This window comes from Amblyomma americanum, chromosome 7, assembly GCF_052857255.1.
Source record: "Amblyomma americanum isolate KBUSLIRL-KWMA chromosome 7, ASM5285725v1, whole genome shotgun sequence".
Taxonomy (NCBI): Eukaryota; Metazoa; Arthropoda; class Arachnida; order Ixodida; family Ixodidae; genus Amblyomma; species Amblyomma americanum.
The window spans coordinates 137,615,973-137,633,922 of record NC_135503.1 but is presented as its reverse complement, the minus strand read 5'-3'; the positions used below and the strand labels follow the sequence as shown (position 1 = coordinate 137,633,922).

The 17,950-nt window shown below is 45.7% G+C and overlaps 1 protein-coding gene across 2 annotated transcripts in view; it reads right to left on the bottom strand.

Annotated features, from left to right (window-relative positions):
• Positions 1-17,950, bottom strand: part of LOC144097480 (thiol S-methyltransferase TMT1B-like) — a 56,764-nt gene that overhangs the window by 8,399 nt on the left and 30,415 nt on the right. The gene's annotated exons all lie outside the window — the stretch shown is intronic.

Sequence of the window (17,950 nt, the reverse complement as noted above, 5' to 3'; positions counted from 1 at the left end):
TCCTCACAACCGTTGTATATCCTTGTTTGTGGAAATACACTCAACTCAACATGCACAGAATACCTTCCACGTTTGCCGCGAGAAGAGTTATATTGTTACGGCCGAATCCAGGCTTCATGTCCTAATAATAGCCAAGCCAAATACGAAACCTCACCAAGGCTGTCCACTGGGCGACTTGGCACTAATTCATCTCAAAACCTGCCAAAAGCGCAAAACAGAAAAATAGAAAACAGGACAAAGGCTGGGAAATCAACAGAAATGCTATTGAACGACAGAGGAACACTCGCAGTCTTGCGTGCGCACATGAACAAAAACTAAAGAGAGGGTGGGCACCAAACGAATATCCCCGTTGAACGAGTGCATCATCTAAAAAGCAAATTCTTTCCGTAAAGACCATCCGACGCCTCGGCTACACACGTGATCGTTGCCTTAAAGATATAGTATGCCTTAACTATCTCTATGCAGATTGCTGCAGGGCTCCGGAAATTTCGACCACCTGGGGTTCTTTAACGTGCACTGACATCGCACTGTACATGGGCCTCTAAAATTTCGCCTCCATCAGAATGTGACCGCCGCGGCCTTGTACGCCACTGCAGTCTCCCGAAATTCAGGCGTGCAAACTGACGGGTCATCTTCCGATTGACATTCGTAAGACCGGCTGTCAAATCCAGATTAGGAGTTCTAATCTGGCTTCTCTAGCTTCAAACCTGCTTTTGCGCAGCCAACCTCGGGAATGTAAACCAAGATGAGTTGCTAGTTTTCACGCATGATTTCTGTGAGACTTGAGCGGTGCATGGCAGGGACCAACAAATCTGTAGACACAAAACTCAGGCATACTGGGCCCCTAAGCAAAAACCACATGTGTACATATTCCACGGATCAATCTTTACCGGAAATAATTTCCTTTTTTTTTTGTACAAAGGCGGCCGTTGTTTCTTGTCGATCCTTTCACTGGTTCTGGGTCAATGCGCGCGCATCCTTGTGCGAGTGCTCTTTTGCCTCTTTCGTTGAATGAAATTTCAGTTCAGAGTCCCGCCACTGTCCTGTTGTCTCTCTTTTCCTGCGTTCACCTCTGGCTGGTTGTGAGATGAAAGAAAGAGGATTTTCACAGCATTCCTGCTGCTGTCTATGCAGGACGAAGTGGAGTGCCTTCTGCTCTTCCTTTGGGTAATATTGAGGAAATCTGTGGCTGCATTAGGAGTGCGACCACGCCGCCGCTCTATTACGGCGTATACGGCGGATAATTTCACTTAGTGTATCGAAGCATCGATTGTGGCGCACGATCATGATTCCAGCAGAAAGGAATGGCCGCGCTCGGCGCAGAACCATCGCACCTACACCGGCGGTCTTTTTTTTTTTTAATGCGAATGCATTCCTTGTCTCATGAGTGCCGTGAACACGACCGATCAGCAGAGCGTGTCCGCACGAGCTGCCAATCATTCATTATAGGGGTAATTAATAGAAAAGCTGTTTAAATATATTTTTTTAATTAGCTTGAGTTAATAACTAAGCCACCGTAATGGATAATTAAATGGCTAATATATTCATCGAGCCAAGTAATTGTTAGTTGAGTTAGTCAATTCATTTACAAACTAACAAATAATTTAATGAATTTGCAATTAAGTCACCAATGCAGTTGATTAATTCGGTAATTAACCGACCGATCTAATCAGCGAAATTAGCGAACTCCTTCACACATTCATAGATAATTTGATGAAATTGGTCGGTATTTAATCGAATCAAATTACTTCCTTACAGGAAAAGTTAATGAATCAATTAATTTAAATAGTTAATTTCTTGGCTCTTTGGCGTGCTTACTAGACGCTCTAAATACGAAACCCACGTCTTCGGGAGTGGTAGAACCGAAGTTTGAGCGAAAACACGACTAAGAAACGGCAAAGGCATTAAGAAACGAACACGCAGCAACATAATCGGCAGCAGTGAGAGAAATGCTTTCGCATTACTGCACCTAAAGAGTCTTAAGTGCACCCCTGGAATTTTTCATTGCTGCTCTGTGCAACCGATTTCCTCGAGTAGGGGGTGCTAACATGGCTACGCGAGAGCGCACAGCCGCTTGACACTTTCTGAATCACGCTGCCTTTAATTATTCTAAACTAAAAGAAAACTACATAGCAAAAGTCGCGTTGACGACAACTTAAACGGGCGTTTCATAGCTTGCTGTACTGCTTCTTTATTGAAATTTTTTCGCTAAGGTGGTTGATTGAAAGGCGATTAGCTATTTTACCTTATTTATTTAGTAAATAAGGAGCATCAAAAAAGTATGCTGACCTAGTCATGACGACTATCCATAAGGATGCGCCAGCCGAATCTCGACACATTACGTTCTTATATATTCAGTTCGACACATTTTGCTGCAACGCTCCGTATCGAGTAGACTTGGTGCCTGCATTATACCTCATGTTTTCTTTTTAATCTGTGCAAATGTTTTCATACGAAGCCGTGACAGATGAGACAACGTAATCGATACAGGCGGATTATATGGCATGGAGGAAATTGTCAGTTGGAGTAGCTAGTTAAGAGACCGTTAACTGTCCTCAACACCCAACACCCATCAACACCCAAGGCGAAACCAGTTCATGAAATTTTCTAATCAGAACTGTGGCACCATGCATCGAAAGTAGCATTATGAGCGCAAAGCGACCGCGTAACAAACCGATTACGCGACCTGCCCGGCCGCAAACCGGGAAATGTTCAGTCACAAAAAAGCATGCCTGAGTAGTAGAATTATTTCTTAGCCCCTCGGGACTGTGCCACTTGGCAGGGCGCCGTCATGCAGACGCCTGCTATAAGGGGCCTCCACTGTGTTAGAGAAAAAAGCAGGAGGGATTAAGCCACTGTGGCACCGCCTCGCCGGTGCATTTTCGCCTGCCATGCTGCCACGCTGAACCGTATGTTACTCTCGGTATTTATTCCCGAAACAGAGCGTTTCTCTCGCGCTGCGGTTCTGAGCTAACAGCGTCGCCTCCCTCTCGATCGCGCGAAGCAGAGGAGCCGAACGACCAGGGAACGCTTCTCCGTCTTTGTGAACTCCCCGGTTTGAAGTGCGGCTATACTAATTGCGGTGCATCTCAGGCGTTGATTGCGGTATGGCCACAATAGTACAGGGCCGTTTTTAATTACCTATCTCGAGAAAAATAAATGGTGCTCTAACTGCCTCGCTTCTCGGTGGAGATCTCAATCGCGCCGTGAAAGAAGGACGGAAACTGAGAGTGAACGAAAAAATAGCGAAAGAGGTGCCGTAGTGGAGAACTCCGGAATAATTTCGACCGTCTGGGGATCTTTCAGGTGCCCCAGCACCGCACAGCCGACGGGCGGCTATTGCGCTTCGCTCCATCGAAACGCGGCCATGGTTCGATGGAGGACCTTTTTGCGCGCACAATTGTACGTTAGACACCTGGAACCACAATGGCGATTCGAAACATTTATAAACTGGGCTGCATTCCTCCGATTCCGCCATATCATATTGATGATGCGTGCCACTGTGGGAGAAGAAGAAAAAGCGCCTGCATCCGTGGAGAAAGAAGATGTTTCTCTCCCGCTCGCGAGCTCGGACCACTTAGGGACCGTCACAGTTTTGCGTCTCGTCTCCGGAGGTTCTCCTTCGAATTGCTCGTAACATTTGGTGGAGGTCAGCCATGTCAGCCATGCCGTGTAATACCCCTACAGAGGTCATGGTCTCTTCAGGCACCGAGGTTTTAAAATATGCAAAGCGGCCTAGCTGATTTAAACTGAGTGCTGTTGAGAGTGGCGCGGCTAAGTCAGTACTATTTTCTTCGCTATACAAAGGAAAATAATTATCAATGAATAATTGCCCAACTGTTTAAATATCGGCCTAAGATGCGAGAGGCTTGTTTTAAAAACAGGCAGCCGAAACTTTTCATTTAAGGTACCATTTAGGCATGTCTACTCACTGGCCATAAAGGAAAACTCACGAAATACAAAAGCTAGCACTTAAAAGCTCCTGACGAATATATATATATATATATATATATATATATATATATATATATATATATATATATATATATATATATATATATATATATATATATATATATATAGGGGGGGGGGTCGCACCTAACTTGCACCAAGATTTAAAAATACCTAAGTGTTCGGCAGAACAGAAATCACGTGGATGTTGTTAAGGTTTATTGAAAGTTGCACTACCATTTTTTTACTCGTCCTACTTAAATAATTATTCGAGATAAGTTAATTTTTAAACACAGCTTAAAACGTTCAGGCGTGAATAGGAAATTTGTGGAGCTCCACAAATATTTTCCAACCCAGGCACTTCCAACCAGATAGACTTAGCGTGAATACTTGAATTCGGGGAAAAGGAAAGCCCGCGAAGTTTTAAAAATACCACGTAAGCTTAGAGCGCGTTCCGTGCGGCCGAATGCGCCGCAGTTACAGCGCTTGCAACCGCGCTTTGTAAAAAACATCGGTCGCTTCGCACCTTTCGCTTTCGTGCTGCTCACGACAGAGCTTCGCGTTGCCCTTGCCAGAGGGTTCGGGCGGCAGCTGAAAAAAAGCCGGCTACCGTTTCTGCAGCGATAATTGCGCTCTCACGCTAGCAGAATGCACAATCAGTCGCCAGCTACTGCCGTTAACGTCAAAGCCGAGCAAAGACAGCAGCCTTTTCTCATAAGTGAAGAGTAGCGGCGCTGGGGATGTTTTTAAGAGCGTGAGCTCCTACTCATCAAGTTTAGAGATTTCGTGGGATCTGCTACCACCCTGAGATCACAGCGATAACTGTAGCAACTACTCATCAGGTTTGAAGATTTCGTGGGGTCTGCTACCACCCTGAGATCACAGTGCCATATGTGGCAGCAACCAGAAAACAGCACATCTTGCATTGAGACTTGTAGCGCCATCTACAATCTGTACATTCGCTGCTGCTGCTGCTGCTGATAGGAATAAAGAAGCGGAAAGTGCATAGGCCTACCTACTGGCTCAAGCCGAACCACGTTCGCTGCCGCGTGCTGAAAGTAGGAGAGTTAAAGGATAGGAGAACAAAAGATATAAAGAAAAGGCGTGCGCTATTATGCTTCGGGCCGATCACGGAGACAGTGAAATACCGGGCCGACCCGTGCCAGAATGCTTCAAGCACTCCACCATATTCCAAAAATAAGTTTATATCAGCTATCAGGTATACCCATGGGGTGTCACGTGTATACCCCTTTGTACATTCGTTCCGCTAAATATACAGCGAAAACCAGGGGCACCCATCCGAGGACAGTTTTCTACCGAATTTGGTAGGCAAATTAAACCTTATGTGTTGTGCTATAGAAATAAAGCCGCAATTAAATTACTGATAAACATTGTATACTTGCAACTACTAATGAAGCGTTACCATATCGCACCGCAATCAGAATTCTGTGCCCATCTTGACCCCCAAACGAAGCAAATTCTGTTTGGGACGTATCTCTTTCATCATCATCATCATCAGCCTGACTACATCACTCCAATTAACCCTGTCCTTTCCCAGCTGTACGCACCCTATGCCTACAAACTACCTTATCTTATCCGCCCATCTAACCTTCTGCCGCCCCCTGCAACGCTTGCCTACCACTTGGAATCAACTCCGTTACCATTAAGGACCAGCGGTTATCTTGCCCTCGCATTACATGCCCTGCCCAAGCCCATTTCTTCCTCTTGATTTCTGCTAGGATGTCATTCACACGCGTTTGTTCCCTCACCCACACTGCCCCTTTCTGGTCTCTTAAAGTTACACCTATCATTTTTCTTTCCATGGCTCGCTGTGCTGTCCTTAACTTAAGCTGAACCCTTCTCGTTAGCCTCCACGTTTCTGCCCCGTAGGTGAGTACCGCTAAGTTACAGCTCTTGTACACTTTTTTCTTGAGCTATATTGGTAACCTGCTATTCATGATCTGAGAGAACCTGCCATATGCGCTCCATCTAATTCTTATCCTCCTAGTTATTTCCCTCTCATGATGCGGATCAGTTGTTACTAACTGCCCTAAGCAGACGTATTCCTTTACCACTTCCAACACCTCGCTTCCAATTGTGAACTGCTGTTCCTTTGCTAGACTGTTGAACATTACTTTGGTTTTCTGCGTGTTAATTTCTAGACCCACTGTCCTGCTCTGCCTGTCTAATTCATTTATCATGATTTGCAGTTAACCTCCTGAGTGACTCAGCAAGGCACTGTCATCAGCGAATCGCAGATTATGTAGGTATTCTTCATTTATTCTTATTCCCAACTGTTCCCAATTCAGGCCTCGGAATACCTCCTGTAAACATGCGGTGAACAGCACTGGCGAGATCGTGTCTCCTTGCCTGACGCCCTTCCTTATTGGAATTTTATTGCTCACTTTATGAAGGACTATAGTAGCTGTGCAGTTGCTATATATATCTTCCAGTATTTTGACATAAGGCTCTTCTACCCCCTGATTACGCAATGCCTGTATGACTGCTGAGGTTTCCACTGAGTCGAATGCTTTCTCGTAATCAATGAAGGCTATATATAGAGGTTGGTTATATTCTGCGCATTTCTCTATCGCATGATTGATAGTGTGAATATGATGTGTTGTGGAATATCCTTTACGAAAGCCTGCGTGATCACTTGTTTGAATAAAGTTTAAGGTCGCCCTGACTCTATTACCGATTACGTTGGAAAATAACCATGTAGGAAACGGACAGTAAGCTGATCGGTCTTTAATTTTTCGAGTCGTTGGCGTCTCCTTTCCTATGAATGAAGATTATGTTTGCGTTCTTCCAAGCTTCTGGTACGGTCGAGGTCATAAAGCATTCCGTATACAGGGCGGCTAGTTTTTCTAACACAATCTCCCCTCCGTCCTTCAACAGATCTGCTACTACCTGAACATCATCAGCTGCTTTCCCTCTTTGCATTGCTCCTAATGGCTTCTTTACTTCCTATTTCGTTACTGGTGGGATGACGCATTGCTGCGCGCTACTGTCTCTATCATTAACGTTCTCATTACATTGGCTACTGTATATATTTCTGTATAACTCTTCGGCTACTTTAGCTATGTTATCCATATTGCTAATGGCATTGCCCTCCTTGTCTCTAAACTCATACATATGGTTTTTGCCTATGCCTAGTTAGGCAAAAACCATATGTATGCGTTTAGAGACAAGGAGGGCAATGCCATTTTTTTTTGCCTATGCCTAGTTACTGATCCGGAGTTCCCGGGTTCGAACCCGACCGCGGCGGCTGCGTTTTTATGGAGGAAAAACGCTAAGGCGCCCGTGTGCTGTGCGATGTCAGTGCACGTTAAAGATCCCCAGGTGGTCGAAATTATTCCGGAGACCTCCACTACGGGACCTCATTCTTCCTTTCTTCTTTCACTCCCTCCTTTATCCCTTTCCTTACGGCGCGGTTCAGGTGTCCAACGATATATGAGACAGATACTGCGCCATTTCCTTTCCCCCCAAAACCAATTATTATTAATATTATTATTATTATGCCTAGTTTCCCCTGCACTGCTTTTAGGCTACCTCCGTTCTTTAGAGCATGCTCGAATCTCTCCATATTAAACTTCTTTATGTCGGCTACACCCCCCCCCCCTTCCGCTTATTTATTAACTTCGATAGCTCTGCTAGTTCTCTTCTGTCTGTAGGGTTAGACGCCCTCATGCTTTGACGTTTCTTAATCAGATCTTTCGTCTCCTTAGATAGCTTGCTGGTATCCTGTCGAACCGCCCTACCACTTCTACTGCATGCACACTCCGTAATGATAGCTGTCATATTAGTGTTCATGGTATGAACATTAAGATCGTCTTCCTCAGTTAAAGCTGAATATATGTTCTTCAGCGATACCCTGAATTCCTCTATTTCCCCTCTTACCGCTAGCTCGTTAACGGACTTCCTCTTCATTAGCTTGACGTATCTTGACGGGGTGCAACTCGACAACGGGTAGACGTGGATCGCAATTTATCTGATAGATGGCGCTAGGCGTCGATCGCTCCGCTAGGTGGAAAAGTTATGTTACTTTTCCTAACCGCTCAGGGTTTTCCTCGCTGGCCCCCCTTGTGCCGTCGGAAAGACTTTCGTTTTACGCATGGCCGATAAAGCTAACGTTCGTTACTTCGACGTCTTCCAGGCGGTGGTGGCCTTTTTTTTTAGAAACCACGAATCACAGCGCTGTAATCGCGGCGCATTCGGGCGCACGGAGCGCGCTGTCACAAAGAATTTTTTAAACTCCGCGGGATTTTTTTTCACGAATTTAAATGGCCACGCTAAGTCTATCTCGTCAGCAGCGCCCGGGTTGGACTATATTTGTAGAGCTCCACAAATTTCCCATTGTCGCCTGAAGGTTTCATGTTATATTTAAATAGTTAATTAATTTATCTCAATTAATTATTCAATTAGGGCGAGCAATAAAATGGCACCGCAACTTTAGACAAACCTTAACAACATCCATGCAATTTGTGCTCTCAAGAATGCTTACATTTTTTAAAAATCTAGTCCAAGTTAGCCGGAACATCCTGTATATATTACACTGCACACGCAAAACCCAGTCGGGCACACCGCTCTGAAGAAAAACAGATTTTGTTGTCTGAGACACGTCTTGGAAACCAGCCGTGGCGGCCGTGTTTCGATAGCGTCTAAATGCAAAAGGCGCCCGTGTGCTATGCGATGGCAGTTCACGTTAAAGATAAGATCCCCAGGTGATCGAAATTATTTAAGCCCTCCACTACGGCACCTCTTTCTTCCTTTATTCTTTCACTCCCACCTTTATCCCTTCTCTTATGGCGCGATTCGGCTGTCCAGCGAGAAGAGATACAGTTGCCGCACCATTTCGTTTTTTTTAAACCACTAATAATAACAATATTAATACGCTGACGTGGCAACACTGTGTCATAGTAGTTTTGTGTTCTGCGGAATTTTTATGGCCGATAAAAAAAAAACTTTCTTTCATGGAACCTTAGTGCACACATTTCAGACGCCTGTTTTTCGAGATGGTCTTCATCTTCCGCACTGGCACTTTATTCCTGCCGCCTTTATTCAAAAAGTTAGCTGATTAGTCCTTGATAACAATTTCATTTCTAGAACTGCAAAAATACTGCTCAGTTGGCCGTGCGTATCTCAGTAAGACTCAATGAGTTTCATCTGCCTTGGACACCTGGTCTTGTTTAAATTTCGTTTGCTATTCGCCGGACATCCGGTATAAGGCCAGCACAGAAATCCGAGTCGATTTGACAATTCACAACAGCCGATGTGTTGCGAATTTTTAGAAACTGCCAATGTGCAAGCAAATACTGAGTACCGGGGAATACTGAGGGAGTGACGGATATTATCACTAGCGCTTCCGAAGTTATCTCAGCAGCCATGTGTTTTCAGCAGAAGAAATCTGCGCCCAACTAAAGCGGAAGGTGGACGTGTGTCCACACGGACATGGCTAGCTGTCTGTCTACGTACGCAGGTATGCGCTGCATCCATCCCAGTGGGGGAATGCATCGAAGCACCCCGACTCGCGGCGCAACGCGGATGAAACCGAGTTTCCGCCGCTGAATGTTCGTTTTCCGTGGGTCAGATTTGGACACAACCGCGTTGCATGAAGATTTCCGTTGCACGCGTGCTTCGAATCGGCGGCCGGCAGCCGCTTTCTCCCCGCGCTGCATCTGAAGCGAGAGGGAGGCGATTATCGCTGCAGCCGTGTGAAGAGGACAGCCCGTACGGTAGACAGTTGGACTAGCACTTGCGAGAGGAAAATCATTTTCTCGGCTGCCTCGTTGCAGTCTACTTAGAACCGCGTGTCAGCCTAGGGCTCCCATTCTGAGTCGTCAGAGAGGCGTCAAGTGGCATCATGATTTCATCTCTTTCTGGCGCAGGGGCACCTTGGCCGAACAGCGCCCGGAAAACGAGATTAATTTGTGCAAAGCGGGGTCAAAACCACTTCCACAAGCAATATACTACCGCTTCAGGCCTGATAGCAAGCAGGTGCGATAGATATAAATAAAACCAAACGCCTTATCAGGTTTAAATTTTTCAATAAAGGTGAGATACTGAACGCGATAGTTCTAAATGCCTATCTTTGTTTTCAGTTTTTCACCACATTTTTCTTGGATTCTTAGCTTGCTTATTCCTGTTTTCAGCCATTTTCGTTTTGTATTGTAAATTTTTTATGTTTTCTTTAATGAATCCCCACCCCGTATGAAATGCCCGCAGTGACTCCTAGGGTATCGAAAAAATAAAATTAATGGATAATCTATTCTCTTGCTAATGCATGAACGTGACAGTTGAGACTTCCATCATTTATTGTTATTTTTCCTTCATCCAATCTTACTATCTTAGTTTAAGATTCTTGCCTTACAGCGCCGTTTGTGGCATTGCATGGGGAGGGGGGGGGGGGGGGGGGGGCAGAGCCAACATGGTAACCAAACAAAAGAGCTATTACAAGTTTTCCGGAACGATTTCTTTACCGAAAATGTTAATGACTACCGATTAGAGGTCATCCTAGTCATGTACAGTTTTCGGGAAAATGATGATTTCAGCAACTACATTTTACGCTTGAAATTACGCCCTGTGTGCTTATGGCCGACGTCTCCTACCTATAGGATGGCAGCAAAATACAGTTCTCGCGCTGAATTCTAACCCGATTATGATGAACACTTAAGTTTTGTTGTGTCTCTAATGACACCCATTCTCGTACCTCTTTGATAATCGTTATGCCTACTTCTCTGTCGTACCTTCGAGAAACATATCGGGCCAAACATAGCATGTTTTGCACTCTTTTTGCAGTTTTTTCTTTCGGGATTTTTCGCCGGATTCCATAGAGTTCATCCATATTATGAACTTATCTAACGCATTTTATGCAGGAGGTGTTTGGCACTAATAGAAATGATCTTGTATTCGGCTCTCGTAAAAAAAAGAGCTATTTACATGATTTTGCTGTTGTATAACCGACATGTTTGTGCGAGCCCATTCTGTATGTTACAATCGCTCCCAAAATCTATTTCGCTCTTTGCATTTAGAGCTTTAAAAAAATTGCTCAAACATCTTGTAGTACTCTGCGTCGCGCTTTTAATGCTTCTACGTCGCCTCTGGTAACGGGTTCGATCCCAGCTGTGGTATGCTTATTCCAAAAGAGACGAAACTCAAAAGCGCTTCGTGGCGTTAGAAGTAAACAAAGAAACTCAAGTACGGAATTCCTCACAACCGTTCACTCCGATTTGGCACTTAAACGCACTATATTTATTAGAACAAGCATATAAGTATTCTGAATCGATTCATGTGTGGCCCTAAATAAAGATTTTTTCCGCGCAAAAAATCTTTGCAGCGGCGAAACGAGCCTCTTTTTTTTTTGGCAGCACCCCTTCCTGTGAAGCTACATGTAGGATACAGAAAACATAGAAACATAGTACTGAGTTCTCTTTCGGGATTTGTCAGTGTGCTGTGTCCTCTGAGTTAGTTTTTATCGACAACTAACGGGCAGGCATTGAACACAAGTAATTTGAATCGACCAGAAAATGCACACCTTCCTCTGCAATGCTGACGACTGGGCCAGTTGGAACTCATTCATCTTGAAACCAACCAAAATACGCAACACAGAAAAAAGAAGAAATCAGCACAGAGTATAAGCTATCGACCAAAATTTTATTGAAGTAAAGAAAAAGAAGACTGGTACAGAGATGCCCCAGCACATGACCTCATCCCGGCTACAGCCTATATTACGGCATCTAGATTTCGGCGACGTGCGTTTTTAAGCACGCAAGACACAACACTTTTAACATCGGCGGATTATGAGCACCTTAAATATTATTGGAACAGGAAAATTTGTTGCTCTCGGCAGCTTGAAGTATCACTGACAAGGCAGCGCTCCCGCATCCCCCCTCTAAATTTCTATTTACACAAGTCGGGTTTGGCGCTCTCTCCCCTTTGTGCATATTGCCGTGAGCCTGAATCTATAGAACATTTTTGGCTGTATTGTCGCCGATTCAACTCTCTGAGAAAAAGGTTGCTGGAGGAGCCCTTGCAGCATCTCGGCCTTAGTTTGAGCAGCCCGCTCTTGATATCATTTGGCGCCACCACATTTGGGTTCATCTGTTTGTACCGCTGTTCTAAATTTCCTGATAGAATCTCACCGACTGCCTTGCTAAGTGTTTCAAAATTTTCTTTTCTACAAGTATTACATTTTGACTTAATCATTACTATTTAATCCCTCTCTTTATTATTATTCTTATAATTTTGAAATCAAAACTCTCATCCCTTTTCTGTTCATGAGGAAGAATCCACCAGAGTTGTGCTCCCACATGCTTTTCCTTTTTATTAACTGCGTTCAGGTGAATAGCCACCCGATTCTTGGCCGATCCCCCAGTGTGGGTATGTGCCATCTTTTGATAGGCTAACAACAACAACAACGACCCAGACCGCTGAAAGGACGGACACCAAACGACCGTGACCGTTGGACTAGCACATCCAAACAAGCAGCCTTTCCCGTGAAGCTTGACCGGCGGCTTAGCTACACACGTGCTATCTGCTCTTGAGATACAGTGCGGCACAGTTGTATGTTCACAGATTTGTTTACCACTTCTGTACACCACTGTAGCCTCACGGAGTCAGGCGCGCAAACTGACGGACGACCCGACAGAAGAGACGGGTCATCTCTGTAGAGAGAGATGGTTCAGACATGCTGTATCTTTAAGGCAAAGGCCACGGGTGTAGCTAAGCTGTCGGTCAATCTTCACTGGAAAAAGTTTCTTTTTATAGAGGATGTGCAAATACAACGGTGACTGTCGTTTGGTGTCTGCCCTTTCACACGTTTTTAGTCATGTGCACGCACATATCTGTGAGAGTTCCTTTGCCTCTTCTCTTCAATAAAATTTCAGTTAATAGCCCAGCCTCTTTGCTGTTTTCTTATATTCTTCTAAGAAAACATTCGACAGAGGCCCGTCTGGTTGGGAAAAGGAACGTAAATTAGACAAGAATGCGCCAATCAAAAAAATGAACAGCAACATTTGAGAACCTACTCCGTTCCTTCATCTGGTATGACTGCGGGCGAGTTGCCGCTTTATTTTATAGGCTGTCGTTTTGTCAGCTGCCGTGGATATAAGAGGGAGGAAATGTTCCTAGCGAGTGGCTAACATTTTCCCAGTAAGAACGTTCTGCGCGGGCTCGGCTCGGTAAACCAGCTTGGTATGTACACTGTATGGATACAGTTTACCATCCCGCGCGAACAACAGGGCAGCTTTCAACTTCTCAAAGTTCCATTCACGAGGCACGAAAAAGGCTTACGATTCTCTATGGATTGAATCCCAACCCACACGGGACGGTACCTGAATTCGGCGATATCCACCCCACTCTCCAAAAGGCATCTACCGTAAGGAGTTTATTGAAGAGAGCGCACATCATATGTACCTCTCCAGAAGAAAAAAGAAACAAATTAAAACGAGTTGTCTCTTACCTCCAAAAGAACGGATCCCAGGCCAGCATCGGATACCCAATCTCCTTCATTCGGCATATCTTCCAAAACAAGAAAGGCTAAAGAAAAATAGTTCCACCTCTGGCCCAAACCTATGCCACCGGCAAAAGGCGTTTGCATTCCTTATGTAAAATGCGTCAGTGATACCTTGGACCGTATTGTCGAATAGGAAGCGGTACAAACTGCCACCAAAACGACTTCCTCCATCGGAGGCCTCTTCCCCGTCCAGAAGACCATCACCCGAAAAAAAAAAAGACTCAAGTTCTGACATACAAGATCCCCAGTACGAAGTGCTCGGCGTCGTACGTTGGCGAAACCAAGTACCTCTCCGAAAAAATGAAGCCCAAAGCGGATGTCAAACAACTGACGGGGGATCCAAGCGCGGTGGCGGAACACTGCGAGGCATGTGACCACAAGATTTACTTCGAGGGAACCATTCTGCTGGGTACCGAGCCGCGCCCGCGCAGAAGGCTCTTACTTGAACCATGGCACAATAAGGAGACGCGAAGAAATGCTAACCGCTCCCTAGGAACCCTTCCCCTCTCTTACCTCCACGGTCTACGTCCAGTGACCCGGCGGATGACAAAATGAGGGCTTTAAAAAGCAAGCTGCAATTTTCCGTCACACCTGCTGAAGGAGCTGAATGGGTATTGAAACGCTGCGTTTTTTTTTTCACTTTAAGATTGGTGCTGTTTTCTTACCTAAATTAAATTCAGTTTTCTAATGATGTGTCTTCGGAATGTTTTAAGAAGACGCACCTTTCCTTTTGCGCCTTCAGTATCACATGCAACAACTGCAGATAGTGACACCCTATATAAAGTGCAGTGAGCGAAGCGCGTTAAGTATCAGTGATCTCCTACGCGAGAGTGGATAGAGTAATGCGTTACTAAATGTGTTGGCGTTTGTTTCCAAAGTGCTTCGCTGATATCTGATCCGTTCGATGAGTCTTCCCTGTCATCGCACGGAAAAACTGCGGGGAGGTATTCCAAGCCTGGGCTGCCGCCTGCGGCGCTTTCGCTTGTCGTAATCTGAACTTCGAAAGATGATGACTACGTCTTATTTGCACCATAAGCTAATTAGCTTTCCTGGTTAACGTTTTAGCCATGGCGGAAATATTACAATGCGCATTAGAAAACATGAGGGCTACCGACAAAACACGAATCATTGTTAATGAAGAAAATGTAGAGAAAAGATTGGTTGAATTTTGGTATTCAGTTCCGTGTTGAAGATGCAGGCAAATCTACGTTAGAAGTGATGGCGGGCATGCATACAACTGCTCCATTGTCTTTTCATTGCACTGATTCACTTTTAATTGTCGAGGCCAGACGCCAGTCTGCACGGGCGTGATGCCACAATTGCGGATCCACTGCTAATAGGTAACTCCGGCAGCGCCCTCTGACTTTCACGTTAAACAGTAAAGTGACTGCCTCGTAATTTTTACTCATGTTGTTGCTGCTGCTGTTTATTTGCCTGAGTGTTCCGTTCCTGCAACTGATTAAAAAAAAATTGTCGGACGATGAATTTAATTGATGCGGAGGATATACCAGGGCATTCTTCACTACCTTCGCTTCCTTTGTGCTATCGTTCTGCAGAGTGGAGCACGAACTGTAGCACTAAGACCGCTACTGTTACTTGTAACATCGCCATCATCAGCTTGAATACTCCCACTGCAGGGCAAAGCCCTCTCCTGTGTCTCTCAAATTAACCCCGCCCTTTGCCAGCAAGCTTTTAATCTCATCCGCCCACCTAAGTATCTGCCTCCCCCTGCTATGCTTGCCCTCTCTTGGAATCCACTCAGTTACCCTTAAGGACCAGCAATTATCTTGCCTTCGCATTGCATGTCCTGTGCAAGCAAATTTCCTCCTCTTGATTTTGACTAGCAGGTCATTAGCCCATGCTTGTTATAGGCTGTGTTTCTTTTTAGCCGATGTTATCGCAGGTGGAAAGCGGGAACTCTTCCTAAACGCCACGTGCCACAGTGGGCACGCGGAGGTCTCGCATGCACGCCGACGAGGGACAGTTTTCGCCGCCATGACGCTCCTAATGTTCACCCATTAAAACTGGGAAAAAATCTGTCGTACGCCGTCGCGAACACTATGCTTACTCTTTTTCTCGCTCTTCCCGCTAAGCACAGGACTGACGCTGCAAGTAAGTTCTTTCAGAAATTACGGCCTGTGCTGAAGCTTTGGCACCGACCGCAGTGCCAGCTCACAAAACAGCGGTCAGGCGAACCCGCTGCTGCTTCCAGAGGGCAGCTCCTACCGTATACCTTGACGCACGAGATCGAGTAGCCTGCCGAAGCCTTCGGTTCTGCGTGCTCGTGCAGGTTTACCCTGCATGTGACGCTGGGCTTGATCCGTCATCATCATCATCAGATGACTCGATGACCGCGTCCAAAGTTTCTCGTTTTCGTCGCGACTTAAGCGACTAGCACCGACAGCTTTTCGCGGAATCATGCTGCTACAGGTGGATGGGCAAAGGCTTTCCGTTAGAAGTGTTGGGAATGCAAACGTCATCTTGCCCGAATTTCGCTTCCAAATTTTTCCCGCCGCAATCTAACTTTAGAGTCCTGTCGGTTGCCTGTCTACACCACGCGGTTTTCGTGATCGTACACTGCAGGAGTCGAACCTTGCAAAGTTCAGTTTCCGTAACTGTTTGCCATGGTCCTACTGATGTATTTTGAAGGAACTAAATTGACGTGGAAGCAGGAAACGAGTCTTATTTCAGGTATACTGCGCTACATATCTGGTAACTGAACAGACTGCTTTGGTGCCTTTTTGCTGTTCATGAAACCCCACCCGAAGCTTCCTCGGCGCACTCCTAGGAACGGTCAGTACGAGAGGCGTGGTTGAGAATTAGATGAATTAGGAGGCAGCTGCCCTACCAGCTCTCCCCATGGACGCACCTCTGCATGTAGAAACGATTGCTCCGCTGCGACTGTCACAAAAAAAAAGCGGTCGTTTAACAAAGTAGAGAAAAGTCTGAATACCACTGCGTCATACAAAGCCTGCTTGAAAGTCTGTCCACACAGGAAAAAAAAACGCTGACGACCAGAGCAGTCCACTCGGGGTGAACACACGACTGCGCGGCCGCGCTCTTGGAAGCTTCATTGCGTCTGTAGCTGACGCGCCTGGATGCGAAGTGGCAGACGACGCGAGTCATCTCTTGCAGTGGACCATACTGTTCACATACTTGCTGCGTATGCACAGTGCAGTTCCGTGTGTTTGAAATTCCTATTCGCGGCGTTGTCAGGTCTGCCTCCTCTCTGCTCCGCTGTTTGAAATATATTGCTTTCCAAACTTGCTCAGAACAAGGAGGCTGCGCCTGTCAATCCATGTCGCGCGATTTTTCAGTGCATCGTACAAGCGGCCCAAGCCCTAAACAGAGCCGCAAGTGTGCAAACTAGTGGACGGTTCCCGCCTGTAATGCGGATTTCAGCGACAACTTTGGCGACACGCCCCGCTGATTCTTCGCTCCTGCGTCGTTTAGTTTGAGCCACCTGCACATACCTCTCCATTTCTATCCGCAGAACTTTCACGGCTGGCATGAACTCATACATGCCTAGCGTCCTTTGTGCAGGATGCCGGTTTTATGGACAGTAGCTCTAAAAGTTAAATATGTAAAAGCTTCCGTCCACTACTCTAGCAGCAAGAGAATCAGTTTTTCTTGTGCAAAGGTTGTGTCGAGTGCGTTCAGTTTTTCGCGTTGTGTGCATTCGGAAGGATCCGCCAGTCTTCTTGGACACCATTTTTTTCTGATTCCACCACATTGACTACATTCTAATTCTGCCGTTCCTTCTCTTTTCCCTTTTTAATCCTATCATTCCCTTCCCCAGTGCAGGGTAGCCAACCAGAAGCCTTTCTGGTTAACACCCCTGTCTTTCACCCCTCTTTTTATCCATCTGTCTGCTTGAAAATAATTTTTGAGCGTTGTCATAAGAAACCCAGCGCCCGAAATGAGAAATGCGATGGAACGAAAGTCGATGTTTAGAAAATATATTTCCACTAATGAAAGGATCATCTAGATTCTGAAGCTAAATAAACATTTTATATCAAGACATTTTTTTATTTTAAAATTTATGAAGTTTCGGAATATATTGGTTTAAAAGGTTCTGAAGCATCTTCCGAGGAGATCACATCCACTCTCTCAATCACTGCATTATGTTTTCATGAACATATCATCCAAGTAATAAACCTCTACACGAAGCGGAGAACCCGCAATCACGCGCAGAAGTTGGAGAGCCCTCCCCGGCGACTTTTCATGCTCGCACCCGCCTCCGTCGCACTGCTCCTGTGTATGCCAGTTCGGAGATGGCTGTTGGCTATATTCTTTCAGGCGTCACGCAGATACCATGGCCGTGGCCAATAAGCGGCGTAGCTCTGGCGGGTCAGGAAGCTCCGCCCCCGGTGGTGGTCACCACCGGGGGCGGAGACAAATATGATTATGGCACATTTCGTTTAAATTATAGGATGAAGCTTCCAAAGTGATTCAGCCTTTGAGTGACTCATTAGTGGAGGGCTC